The following is a 13,876-nucleotide window of genomic DNA, read 5'->3' as shown; positions in this document are numbered from 1 at the left end:
TTTGTGATTGGGTTACCTCACTCAGGATGATATTCTCCAGATTCATCCATTTCCCTAAGAATTTCATATATTCACTGTTTTTAATCAGTGAGTAGTACTCCATTGTGTAGATGTACTACAATTTCTGTATCCATTCCTCTGTTGAGGGACATCTGGGTTGTTTCCAGTTTCTGGCTATTATAAATAAGGCTGCTATGAACATGGTGGAGCATGTGTCCTTCTTACATGTTGGAGCATCTTCTGAGTATATGCCCAGGAGTGGTATAGCTGAAGGAGTGTGCAGCCCCTTAGTATGAATAACAATATGAACTTGCCAGTAACCCCAGAGCTCCCAGGGACTAAACGACCAACCAAATAGTATACATGGTGGGACTAATGGCTCCAGCTGCTTATGTAGCAGAGGATGACCTAGTTGGTCATGAATGGGAGGAGAGGCCCTTGGTCTTATGAAGGTTCTATGCCCCAGTGTAGGGGAATGCAAGGGCCAGTAAGCAGGAGGGAGTGGGATGGTGAGTAGGGGGAGGGGGGAGGAAACAGGGTTTTTTTTGTTGTTGTTGTTTTATTTTTTGAGGGGAAACCAGGAAATATGATAATACTTGTAATTTAAATAAAGAAACTATCTAACAAAAAAGAAATGTAAACCAATAAAATACCCAACTAGAAAAGGAAATTATAATTTTTTACTTATGCATATTTATACACATACTTAAATGTTTTATATGTTTTTCCCCCCACAGGTGGAAAAGAAGCAGTATGATTCTTTGTGACATTTTAAGACATCCTTATTTTAACGTCACTCTTCATTCTCCTTGTATATATATTTCTCTCTTTCCTTTGAATTAGAGGCCTCATTTCTCAATCAGATCGCTTTGTTGCACAACCCCCATACCAATGCAATTGTCCCTTTTTACTTCCTGGTTTCTGTAGCTATTCCAGCATGTATTCTCATATCTGAAGATTTGGAGTTATGAAATTCTAATAGGACAAAACCTGTGAGATTTGTCTTTCTGAGTCTGGGTTACTTCACACTATATGATCCTTTTTAGTTCCACCCATTTACCTGCAAGTCCATGGTTTCATTTTTCTTAAGAGCGGAGTAGTATTCCACAGTGTCTCTAAATCATAGTTCATTATCCAGTCACCAGTTGAAGGACATTTAGGTTGTTTCCATTTCCTAGATATTGTGAATGAAGCAACAAGGAATATGGCTGAGTAAGATTCTGTGGAGTAGGACATCTGGTCCTTAGGGCATATACCAAGGAGTGACCTAGCTGGATCATTTGACAGAATGATTTTTCTAGCTTTATAAGAATTCTCCACACTAATTTCTATAGTACCCTTACCAGACTGTAATCCACCTAACAGTCAATGAGTTTTCCCCTTTTCCCAACATCCACTCCTGCATTTTCTTTGAGCTCCTTTGTTGACCGAAGCCATTCTGAATGGAGTAAGACAAAATAACAATTTTTAAAAATTTAAATGTCTTTAATTGTGTTTATATAATGTATTACATTGATGGATTTTTGTATATTGAATCATTCGTGTATCTCTGGGATGAAGCCTACTTGATAATGGTGAATGATGGTTTTGATGTGTTATTGGATTCCATTTGTGAGAATTTTATTGAGTATTTTTGCATCAATATTCATAAGCGTGATTTGTCTGAAGTTATCTTTCTTTGTTGGAATTTTTGTGTGGTTTAGATATCAGAGTAACTGGCTTCATAGAATAAGTTAGGTAGTGTTCCTTCTGTTTCTATGTCTTGGAATAATTTGAGGAGTATTGGGCTCTTTAAATGTCTGGTTGAATTCTTCACTAAAACAATCTATCCCTGGGTGCTTTTTTTTTTCCTTTTCTTTTTTTTGGTTGGAAGATTTTTGATGACTATTTCTATTTCCTTAGGGGTTGTGGAACTGTTTAGATAGCTTACCTGATCTTTATTTAACTTTGGTATTTGATATCTGTCTAGAAAATTGTCCATTTCATCTAGATTTTCCAGTATCGTAGAGTATAAGATCTGATGATTTTTTTTAATTTCCTCAGTTTCTGTTGTTATGTCTTCCTTTTGCTAATTTGGATACTGTCTGTGAGCTTTATTTAGTTTGGCTAAAGGTTTATCTATGTTGTTGATTTTCTCAACCAGCTAACTCTTGGGTTTGGTTTTAGTTTGGTTTTAGTTTTTGTTTTTTGGTTTTTTTGTTTTGTTTTGTTTTGTTTTTTGATTCTTTGTATCATTTTCTTTGTTTCTACCTGGTTGACTTCAGCTCTTATTTCCTGCCATCAACTCCTCTTGAGTATGTCTGCTTCTTTATGTTCTAGAGCTCTCAAGTGTGCTGTTAATCTGGACATAGGGATTCTCCAATGTCTTTATAAAGGCAGTTAGTGCTATGAATTTTCTTAACACGGCTTTCATTGTGTTGCATAAGTTAGGGTATGATGTGTGTTCATTTTCATTGAATTCTATAATGTCCTTGATTTCTGTCTTTATATCTTCATTGACTAAGTTATCATTGAGCATAGTTGTTTAGTTTCCACGAATATCTGGGATTTTTGTTGTTTTGTTGTTATTGACGTCTAGCCTTAGTCCTTGGTGATCTGATAGAGTGCTTGGGATTGTTTCAATCTTCTTGTATCTGTTAAGGCTTTTATATGTCTGATAATATGGTCAGTTTTAGAGAAGGTTTCATGAGGTTCAGAGAAGAAGGTATATCCTCTTGTTTTAGGGTGAAATTTTCTATAGATATCTGTTAAATCCATTTGTTTCATAACTTAGTTTCACTGCGTCTCTGTTGAGTTTCTGTTTCAATGACCTGCCCATTGGTGAGAGTGTGGTGTTGAAGCCTTCCATTATTGTTGTGTGAAGTTCAATATGTGTTTTGAGCTTTAGTAATGTTTCTGTTATGAATGTGGGTACCCTTACATTTGGGGCATAGGTGTCCAGAATTGAGAATTCCTCTTCATGGAATTTTCCTTTGCTGGATATGAAGTTTCTTTCCCCACATTTTTTGATAACTTTTGGTTAAAAGTCTATTTTATTAGATATTAGAATGGCAACTCCAGCTTGTTTCCTGGGACCATTTGCTTGGAAGACTTTTTTCCTGCCTTTTTCTCTGAGGTAGTATCTGTCTTTGTCACTGAAGTATGTTTTGTTGTATGTAGCAAAATGCTGCATCTTTGTTTATCTATCTAGTCTGTTAGTCTGTGTCTTTTTATTGGGGAATTTAGCCCATTGATGTTGAGAAATATAAAAGACAGATGATTGTTAGTCCCTGTTATTTTTGTTGCTGAAGATGGTATTATGTGTGCATGATTCCCTTCTTTTGAGTTTGTTGTTAAATGTTTAATTTCTTGTGTTTTCTTGGATGTAGTTACCCTCCTTTTGTTGGTGATTTCATTCCAGTATCCTCTGCAGGGCTGGATTAGTAGAAAGATATTGTTTAAATTTGATTTTGTCATGGAATATATTGGTTTCTCCATCTATGGTAATTGAGAGTTTTGCCTGATACAGTCTCCCAGGCTGGGATTTGTTTTCTCTTAGGGTCTGGATGACATAATATATAAACTATATAAACAAACTCAAGGGGAAAAGCCACATGATCGTCTCATTAGACAAAATAGAATACCCCTTTATGTTAAATGCCTTGGAGTGGATAGAGAGAATTGCCTCTAAGAATTCATGACATATACCAAACCATAATAAAAGTAATGTATAGCAAACCAACAACCAACATCAAATTAAATGCAGAGAAACTAGAAACAATTCCACTAAAATCCAAGTCAAGACCAGGATGCCCACTCTCTTCCTATCTATTCAATACAGTACTCAAAGTTTTACCCAGAACAATTAGACAACAAAAGTAGATGAAGTGGATACAAATTGAAAAGGTGGAAGTCAAAGTATTATTATTTCAGAAGATATGATAGTACACAAAAGTGACCCCAAAATTCTATCAGAGACCTCAGACAACTGATAAACAACTTCAACAAAGTAGCAGGTTATAAAATTAACTCAAATTAGTAGTCTTCCTTTACACAAATGATAAACAGGCTGAGAAAGAAATTAGGGAAACTACTTCTTTCCCAATAGTCACAAATAGTATAAAATAGTGTGAGTCTTACCAAGCAAGTAAATGATCTGTATGACACAAACTTCAAGTCTCTCAAGAAGGAAATTGAATGAGACTTCAGGAGATGGAAAGCTCTCCCATACTCATGGCTTGGTAGGATTAACATAGTGAAAATTACCATCTTACCAAAAGCAATCTACAGATTCAATGCAAGGCCCATCAAAATTGCAATTTCTATCAAAATTCGAACTCAATGCTTCACAGAGATAGTAAGAGCAATTTTCAAATTCATCTGAAACAAGAAAAACCCCAAGGTAGCCAAAATGATTCTTCAAATAGTTCTTCAACAATAGAAGAACTATTGGGGGAATTATCATCTAAGACCTCAAGCTGTACTACAAAGCTCAAGTCTAAGTGGATCAAGAACTCAGAGTAAAACCAGATACACTGAGTCTAATAGAAGAGAAAGTAGGAAAGAACCTCAGAAACATCAGCACAGGGGGAAATTTCCTGAAAAGAACACCAATGGCTCAGGCTCTAAGACCAAAAATTTGTAAATGAGACCTCATTAAACTGAAAAGCTTCTGTAAAGGGATGGACACTGTTAACCAGACAAATCAGCAACCAATAGATTAGGAAAAGATCCTCATTGACCCTATATCCAACAGAGAGATAATATCTAAAATACATAAAGAACTCAAGAAGTTAACCTCTAGAAAACCAAATAATCCAATTTAAAAATGGGGTATAGAGCTAAACAGAATTTTCAACAGAGGGATCTCAAATGGGTAAGAAGCACTTAAAGAAATGTTCAAAGTCCTTAGTTATCAGAGCAATGCAAATCTAAAAGACTGTGAGATTCCACCTCACACCAATCAGAATGGCTAAGATAAAAAACTCAAGTGGCAGCACATGTTGGTGAGGATATGGGGAAAGAGGAACACTGCAATTGTTGGTGGGATTACAAGCTGGTATAACCACTCTGGAAATCCATCTGGTGGTTCCTCAGAAAATTGGAAATAGCTCTACCTGAAGACCCAACTATACCACTTTTGGGCAAATGCTTAAAAGATGCCCTACCATACCCCAAGGTCACATGTTCTACCATGTTCATAGCAGCCTTTTTTGTAATAGCCAGAAGGTGGAAACAACCCAGATGTCCCTCAACTGAAGAATGGAAACATAAAATGTGGTTCATTTACACAATGGAATACTATTTAGCTATTAAAAATGAGGACATCATAAAATTTGCAGGCAAATGGATGGAACTAGAAAATATCATCCTTAGTGAGATAACCCAGACCCAAAAGGACATACATGGTATATACTCACTGATAAGTGGATATTATCTAAAAAGTAAAGTTTCTCTACGGCTCAACCCAGAGACCATTAGAAGTATAACAAGTATAACAGCTCAAGTGAGGATGTTTCCATTTCACTTAGAAATGGGAAGGAAATAATCATGGGAGGCAGAGGGAGTGAGGGACCTGGGTGGAAAAGAGGAAGGGTAGGGGAGAAGGGGAACCGGATTAGGTGTGAGAAGGGGACAGGTGAGAATGGCCAAGAAAATGAATGGAAATAAGAAGAAGCATCAGGGAGGGGGTTCCTCTAGAAAGTACAGGAGACCCAGGAGGTGAGAGACTCTAAAGACTCAGTGGGGATGACCTTAGCCAAATACCCAACATTGGGAGAGGGTCAGGGTTACTAACCCACAGTCAAATTTTCCAACCCAGAACTGTTCCTGTCTAAAAGAACTGCAGAGACAAAAAATGGAGAAGAGACTGAAGTAAAGGTAGTCCAATGACAGGCTGAACTTGGGATACATCTCATGGGGAGACACCAAGCCCTGATACTATTACTGATGCAATGGTGTACTTACAGACGGGAGTCTGGCATGGCTGTCCATGTAGAGGCCCTACCAGACGCTGACTGAGACAGATGCAGATACTTGTAGCCAACCATCAGACTGAACTTAGGAACCCCTCTAGTTGAATTTGGAGAAGCATTGAAGAAGCTGAAGGGGAGGCTAAACCCATAAGAAGGCCAGCTCTCTCAACTTACCCAGACCCCAGGGATTGAGCCACCAACCAGGAGCATACAAAGGCCAGTCTGAAGCCCCTCAAACAAATATATCAGAAGTCTGCCTGTTCAGGCCTTATGGGAGAAGACATGCTTAATCCTTGAGAGACTTGAGGTTCCCTGGTGGGTGGGGAGCACCCTTTCAGTAGCAAGGGCAAGGAGGAATGGGATGAGGAACTGTGAGAGGGGGGACTGAGGAGGGGGCAATGACTGGAATGTAAGTAAATAATATAATAGAAATTTTAAAAATTAAATTTCCTTACTTGGTAGTGATTATGAACATTTTTGTTATTTTTCCCATTATTGAAAATAAATTATTTTCTCATACAGTGTGTCCTGATTACTACAGTTTCACCTCTTTCTACATCTCTCAGTTCTTCCTCCATTCCCCTCCTATCTAGATCCAGTCCTTTTCTGTGTCTCATCACAAAAGAAGAAGCTTCTAAGAAGAGATAACATCAATTTAACAAAATTAAATAATATGTAAAAAACCCTATCACACTGAAGTTGAACATGACAAGGCAATAAAAGGAAAAGTTCCCCAAGAGAAGGCACAAGAATCAGAGACACGCCTGTTAACACAATCAAATATCCTATAAATATACTAAACTAAAAGCTATAATATATTCAGAGAAGACCTGGTATAGATCCATATAGTTCCATTGTTTATAGCTTCAGTCTTTGTGAGTGCATATTTTCTAGCCACTGGCTCTTACACTCTTTCTGCCCCCTCTTCAATGGGGCTCCCTGAGCTCCAAGGGAAATTATTTGATGGAAACATGCCATCTACTGCTGTATTCTAAGGTCTCTCTCTATGTGTAATGTCTTGCTCCAGTCTGCTGCAGGAGGAAACTTTTCTGATGAGGGCTGAATAAGGCACTGATCTATGAATATAGCAGAATATCATTAGGAGTCATTTTTTTATTGTTACTTCTTTTTAGACCAAATGGTGTTTGATTCCTGAGACTTCACTATTTTACCCAGTGTCAAGTATGGATTCCATCTCATGGAGTAGGCCTTAAACATTAGTTGTCCTCTTAGAAGCTTTGTGCCACAGAACTCTAGCAAGACATCATTGTGGATCAAGGATTTTGTTGAGTTGGGTTTTGTTTTTCTTTTGGTAGCCTGCAGAATACATTCAAGTACCAAAAATATTAAAACATAGTGGTGAAGATTCTATGCAGGCACCAGCTTGACTTGTTCATGTTCAATGATTTGTATGGTGTTGTGTTCAGCAATGGAATTTTGCTGCCATGTTTTCCAGGTTTAGAATAGCCAGGACACAACCCATAGTCATTAAGAAGTTTAACAAGAAGGAAAGCCCAAGTTCAGATGCTTCAATCCCACTTAGAAGAGGGAACAAATAATCAATTAAGAAGAGGAGGGGAAAAGAGGGCAGGATCATGTATGTAGGGAGGCAGGAGAGAAGCCCAGAGGGCCAGGAGAATAAATGGAAATATGCAGCTGTGGGGGTGGGGGTAGGGAGAACATCTAGAAAGTCCCAAAGACCTATGATGTGTGTGGCTCCAAGTAGTCAATGGGAATGATGTTAGCTGAAATTCCCAACAGTGGGGATATGGAACCTGAAGAAATCACCCCTAGTAGATAGACAAGTCCCCCAGTGGAGGGATGGGGCCTCCAACCTACCTTCAACATTTTTGACCCTGTCTAAAAGAAAGGCAGGGGCAAAATTGGAACAGAGATTGAAGGAAGGAAAGGCCATCCAGTGACTAGCCTAACTTGAGACCCATCCTGTGGGTGGGCACCAAACCCGAACACTATTACTGATGTCATGTAGTGCTTACAGACAGGAGCCTAGCAAGGCTGTCCTCTGAGAGGCTTTACCAGCAGCTGACTGAGACAGATGCAGATACTGACAGCCAACCATTGGACTGAAGTCAGGGACCCCTATGGAAGAGTTACGGAAGGGATTGAAGGACAAGAAGAGGATGGCAGCACTATAGGAAGACTAACATTCTCAACTAGCATGAACCTCTGGGAGCTCCCAGAGACTAAGCCATAAGCCACCAACCAAAGAACAAACAAGGGCTGATCCCTAGCCCCAGGCACATATGTAGCTGAGGACTGCCTTGTCTGGCCTCAATGGGAGTGGATGTGCCTAATCCTGTAGAAACTTGATGCCTAGGAAGGGGGATACAGGGACGGGTGAGGTGGTGGTGTATGTGTGTGAGGGGTGCAGGAGATCTTCTCAGGGACAAAGAGAGGATGAGGTAAAGAACTCTTGGAGGGGGGACAGTGAAGTGGGTAACATTTGGTATGTAAATAAACAATTTAAATATAAAAAGAGTGTGTCATCCCAAGCTCTTCCAGTCTCAAGATCTGGATCACGGGTGTGCCCTCCATTTCTGGATTGTAGTTCATTCCAGATGTAGTCAAGTTGACAACCAAGACCAAGAATAGTAGTCATCAGAATCCCTGAGGCTGGGGAAAAAGAGTTTCCATGTAGATGTCTCCTTTTGCACTGAATGTTCTACAATAACTTATTTTTTTGTAATGGGTCCAGTTGTAAGTCTCTGTTTTAATTGCCACTTACTATAAAAAGACACTTCTCGAGGAGAGATTCATTAAATGATGACTATATTGATAAATTATTAGGAGTGAGTTTGATATTAGTTTCATTTTGTAGAGTAATTCTTATATGCTCTCTCATGGTGCCATAGATGTTTAGCCCCCACAATAATGGAAAATATGGGTTTAATATTGGGGAGTTAGTTTTAAATCCAATCAGAAAATGGTTGGTTACTGCCATGAGATTAGTGTCATTATTGTGCCAGTGGGCATGTCTCTCCAGGAAGGTTATTGCAGTAGCTAACAGAGTTCACAGCTGGGTAAGGTTTATGATTTCTTTTCTCCTTCATTTGCCTGCACAGCCACTTTCCAGTATCGTAAAAACTACTCAGAGTGAATCTTCCAGGTTGGAAATATCTTGGTTTCTCCATATGCTATGACTTAAGTAGGTGGAGGGAAGCAATGACAAATTTTAATAGCCTGTTATGCTTTGGGTCATGTTCTCTGGGGTCCTACTGACCAACAACACAAAAAGAGATAACACATACCTAACCTCGGGCATTTTCTTTGATGGCCAAAAGTATACACTGAGGCATTATCCCCTGTTATGGGGGAAGTCCATTTAAACATGTATATATTATAGGAAGCTTCTGATGTAGTACATTCCGATATATTATTTTCAATGATTCTACTAATGTTCATATTTCATTCATTGAGATTTTACTAAATCACTTTACTTCTTTAACTTCTGATTTCCTCTTCTATGTAGGTAATTTTCAATAATGCTAGTCAGATCCTGTTAACAGTAAATGCTTTTCCAGCTTTCCAAATGGGAGTATAAACCTTAGCTACAGGTTTCTGGAAGCCAAGGAGAATAATGGGTTGGTTTTCTCAATATATACATCAGAATTTCACTTGATTTAAAGTTAATCTAAAGTTTCCTTGTCTGAATACCCTCACTTTGATTATTTTAAAAGAAATCTCCAGTCATCTGTGAGAACCCAGTGCACAAGGTTCACCAGGCATTGATGAACTGGCTTTGAAGGTTGATGGAGGTTATTTGAAGGCCCATTGCTTTGTTAAAGAAAATTTAAATTCACTCCATCTGCTTTGAGTCCACTCTTAACCCTCATATACTTCTGCAATACCTGATGCCAACCTAAGGATTTTACGAGCTCCACAATGAAGGTTATGGTGTTCATTTTCATCACTACATTTCAGGGTATACATTTCTTGGGTTTCCTTCCAATTTAATGTTTGTTTTCTTTCTTTACTACTAAATGCTGCTGTCTCCATAATCTTCTCTGTTTTACCATTTTCTCACAGGTAAAGTGTCACTACAGTGGTTTGAATGAGAATGGCCCTGTAGATTCATAGGTGTGAATGTTCAGAAAGGTTGGCATGTGTGGCTTTGTTGAAGGCAGGTGTCACTAGGGGTCAGTTTTGAGGTTTCAAGAGACTCTTGGTATTTGCAGTATGCTTTATGGCCCCTGCCTTCTGTTCCTGCCACTATGGCTTCCGTCCAACAACATGTTCTCTAAGTCCCTGGAACCTTGCACCCAAATAAACATTTTCATTTCAGTTGCCTTGGTCATGCTGTTTATCATACCAGTAAAATGTAACTAATACAGTCCTCTGTAGATACATTTTGACTAATTGACTCTGTAATTTTATTTTTGATCATAATATTTTATATATTTATTATAGCATCTCATATATATGTATATGTGTGTGTATGTGTGTGTGTATGTGTGCCAATATATGTCAACTTATAAGATTTTCACTAAATTTTAAATTTATTTTCTTATATTAATTCATATATTTTATTATATATTACATGCTGTTTTCATTTATTTATGAATTATGTATATTTTATTCTGTTTCAACATTATTGGCATATCAAATATTTGTTGTATTATGATGGAAATATTCAAAATCATTTCTTCCACATTTTTTGAAATGTATAGTACATTATAATTATCTTCAGTCATGCTACTAGGTAATAAAGACATCATCAGAACTTCTTGCTCTTCGAGTTAAAAACTTAGTGCCCATTTATCAATGTCTCTTTATTCCTTCATCCTCTTACATTATCCTATGGACCACTTCAGGTGAGTTGTATTAGTCACAATTATATAAAGGCACTGAAGTAATAGAATAAATTACTATAAATAAAGAGTATTTATTAGAGTGGCTTGCAGATTGTTATCTGGGTAGTCCAGCAATGGCTGTCTCTTGACAGAAACACCAAGCATCTGGTAGCTGTTCAGTCTATAAGGTGGGAGGTCAGTAGTCCCAATCTGGTGCTGAAGTCCCAGAGCTGTCCTAGACAGCTGCTGGTCTTCAATCAATATTGAAGTCCTAAAGAAGTAAGCTCTAATATCAGCAAAAGAATGAGATCCAATAACTCCATCCAGCTCAATTTCTTTCTGATCCTTTTTCTGTCTGTCTCTCTGTCTCTCTGTCTCTCTCTCTGTCTCTTTTCTCTTTGTCTCTCTTTATGCTCTTTCCTTGTTTTGTTTCTATTCTTTATTTTTAAGAACACAGGATGGCCTGCTTTTATAGGGTCTCTAAGTTTCAGAGAGAAACTGTGTGGTAGGATGATTTGAGGTTATTTTATCTTGCAGAATTTCGTTATCTCTCTCCTATCATTCTATTCTTAACCATAAGAACCCTCTCTCCCTGTTTTACCTACTGTTGTCTTCCTGTTTAATTTTATCTTACCTTTTTTTCTTTTTTACTTTTGTTATCAATACTAATCAGTAGTCTCTTTTTACAGTCCAGTAATCTCTCCTGGTCTACCCTCTGACCTTTCCAGGTCCCATTCTTCCTCCTGTCTCCAAGAGGATGTCCCCACCCCCACCTCCCACCCTACTAGACGTCCCTATCCCTGGGGCCTCAAGTCTCTCAAGAGTTAAGGGCTTCTTCTTTCACTGAGGCCAGACAAGGCAGTCCTCTGCTGTAAATGTGCCAGAGGCTTCATATTAGCTAGTGTATGCTGCTTGGTTGTTGGCTCAGTGAGAAATTTCTGGGGTCCAGGTTTATTGAGACTTCTAGTCTTTCTATGGGGTTGCCCTTCTCCTCAGCTTCTTCCAGCCTTTCCCTAACTCAACCACTGGGGTCCCCAGCTTTGTCCATTGTTGGGTGTAAATATTTTTACCTGACTTCTTCAACTGCTTGTTGGGCCTCTCAGAGGGCAGCCATGCTAGGCTCCTGTCTGTAAGCACATTATTGCATCAGTAGTAGGCCTTGGAGCTACTCCTTGGGCTGGATTCCAATTTGGGCCAATCACTGGATCTCCTTTCCCTCAGTCTCTTCTCCATTTTCATCCTTGCAGTTCTTTTAGACAGGGACAATTCTAGGTCAGAGATTTTGACTGTGGGATGGCAACCCCATCCCTCCTCTTGATACCCTGTCTTTCTACTGGAGGTAGACGCTACTTATTCCCTCTCCCCATGTTTGAGCACTTCATCTAAAGTCTCTACCTCTGAGTTCTGACCATCTCTAATCTCCCAGGTCTCTAGTAAATTCTGGAGGCCCCCCTACCTCCTACTTTCTGAGGCAGTAGTCTTACTCTGATTTTTTTCTTTCAACTTGAATTCATAATAACTATTAGTTCCTTATTTTAAAAATGCCATTGAGTTCATTTTCTGTTGGCCATCTACTGCTGGGTATGTGGCCTACTCTTAAGAGTTGTTTGTTTCCCCAGTGACAATGTCTTTGAAGAAGCTAAATTTTCATTTACAATTGAGAATAGTTTCTGGGTTAGGGATAAGGACATGCATGTGTTCATTTGTCCTTTTGGCTCTAGGAACTGACCTGGTACAGACCTGTGCAGGCTCTTTGTGTGCTGCCTCAGCCTGTGTGAGTTCATGTGTGCATCTATCTTATTGATTTCAGAGGTCTTGATTCCTTGGCATCCTTCTTCCCCTCTGACCTTTCTACTCTTCCTTCCTCCTCTTTCATAAATGTCCGTGAGTGTTGAGATGAGAGACATAATGGAAACATTCTGTCTATGCCTCAGTGTTCCAAGGTCTTTCACTCTCTGCATATCTTCTGGCGGTAGGTCTTTCTGTGTTTGCTTACATCTGTTGCAGGATGTTTCTCTGATGATGATGTATGAGCATGGCAGAATGTCATTGGGAGTCATTTTGTTTCTATGTATATATTTTATCCTATGTCCTTAGGCTATTTAGTCTCAGTTTGTATATTAACCAAACAGTGTTGGGTTTGGGCTCCGTATCATGGACTGGGCCTTAAATAAAATCAGATATCAGTTGGTTACTCCCATAAGCTTCATGCCACCATCAGACTAGCATATCTTGCATGGAGAACACCACTGTAAATGGATAGGAGGCAAAGAGGAGATGACCTGGGAGAAAAGAGGAAGTAGAAATCATAGAATATAGTAATGAGAAAACAGTCTCTTTTTAGTAGAAGAAAAAAATAATATATAATGCTAAACCAAACAAACACAAACAAAAAATCATAGCCTTTCTGTTAACATAGTTCACGGCAACTATTACTTTTTAAATGACTGGTATTTAGGAAGTGATTGTGTTTTTTTTTTAATACTATTAATGTGTTTTCATACTGGCATTACTCTTTGATGATTGTTTATACTCCCACCAACAGCATAAAAATCTTCCATCTTTTTCAAGTCTATGCTAGTTTTTGTTATTACTTGTATTCTTGATGATGACCATTCTGACTGATGTGAGATGGGACATTAAAATAGTTTTAATTTTCATTTCCCTGACTGCTAAGGCTATTGAACACTTCTTTAAATATTTCCATCATGGCTACGTAAGTTTGCACTCCTACCAGCAATGAATAAGTGGTCCCCATCCCCTGCATCCTTGTCAGCATGAGATGTCATTTGTTTTATTGATCCTGGCCATTCCAACTGTGGTAAGATAAAATATCAAAGTTATTTTAATTTCCATTTCCCTGATGACTCAGGATGCTGAACATTTTTAAATTGTTTATCAGCCATTTATGTTTCACTTTTGGAGACCTTCTTGTTTAGTTCTATACCCCATTTTAAATGGAGTTCTGTTCTTGACATTCAGGTTACATTAGTTCTTTGGTACATAGAAGCTCTTTTTTTTTTTTTACCTTCATGAGTTCCTATTTATTAATTGTTGTTTACTAATACCTGTGCTACCAGTATCCTGTTCAGAAAGTCCTTTGCTTTGCCA

This window comes from Mastomys coucha, chromosome X (assembly GCF_008632895.1).
Source record: "Mastomys coucha isolate ucsf_1 chromosome X, UCSF_Mcou_1, whole genome shotgun sequence".
Classification (NCBI taxonomy): Eukaryota; Metazoa; Chordata; class Mammalia; order Rodentia; family Muridae; genus Mastomys; species Mastomys coucha.
This window is presented reverse-complemented; position numbering follows the sequence as displayed.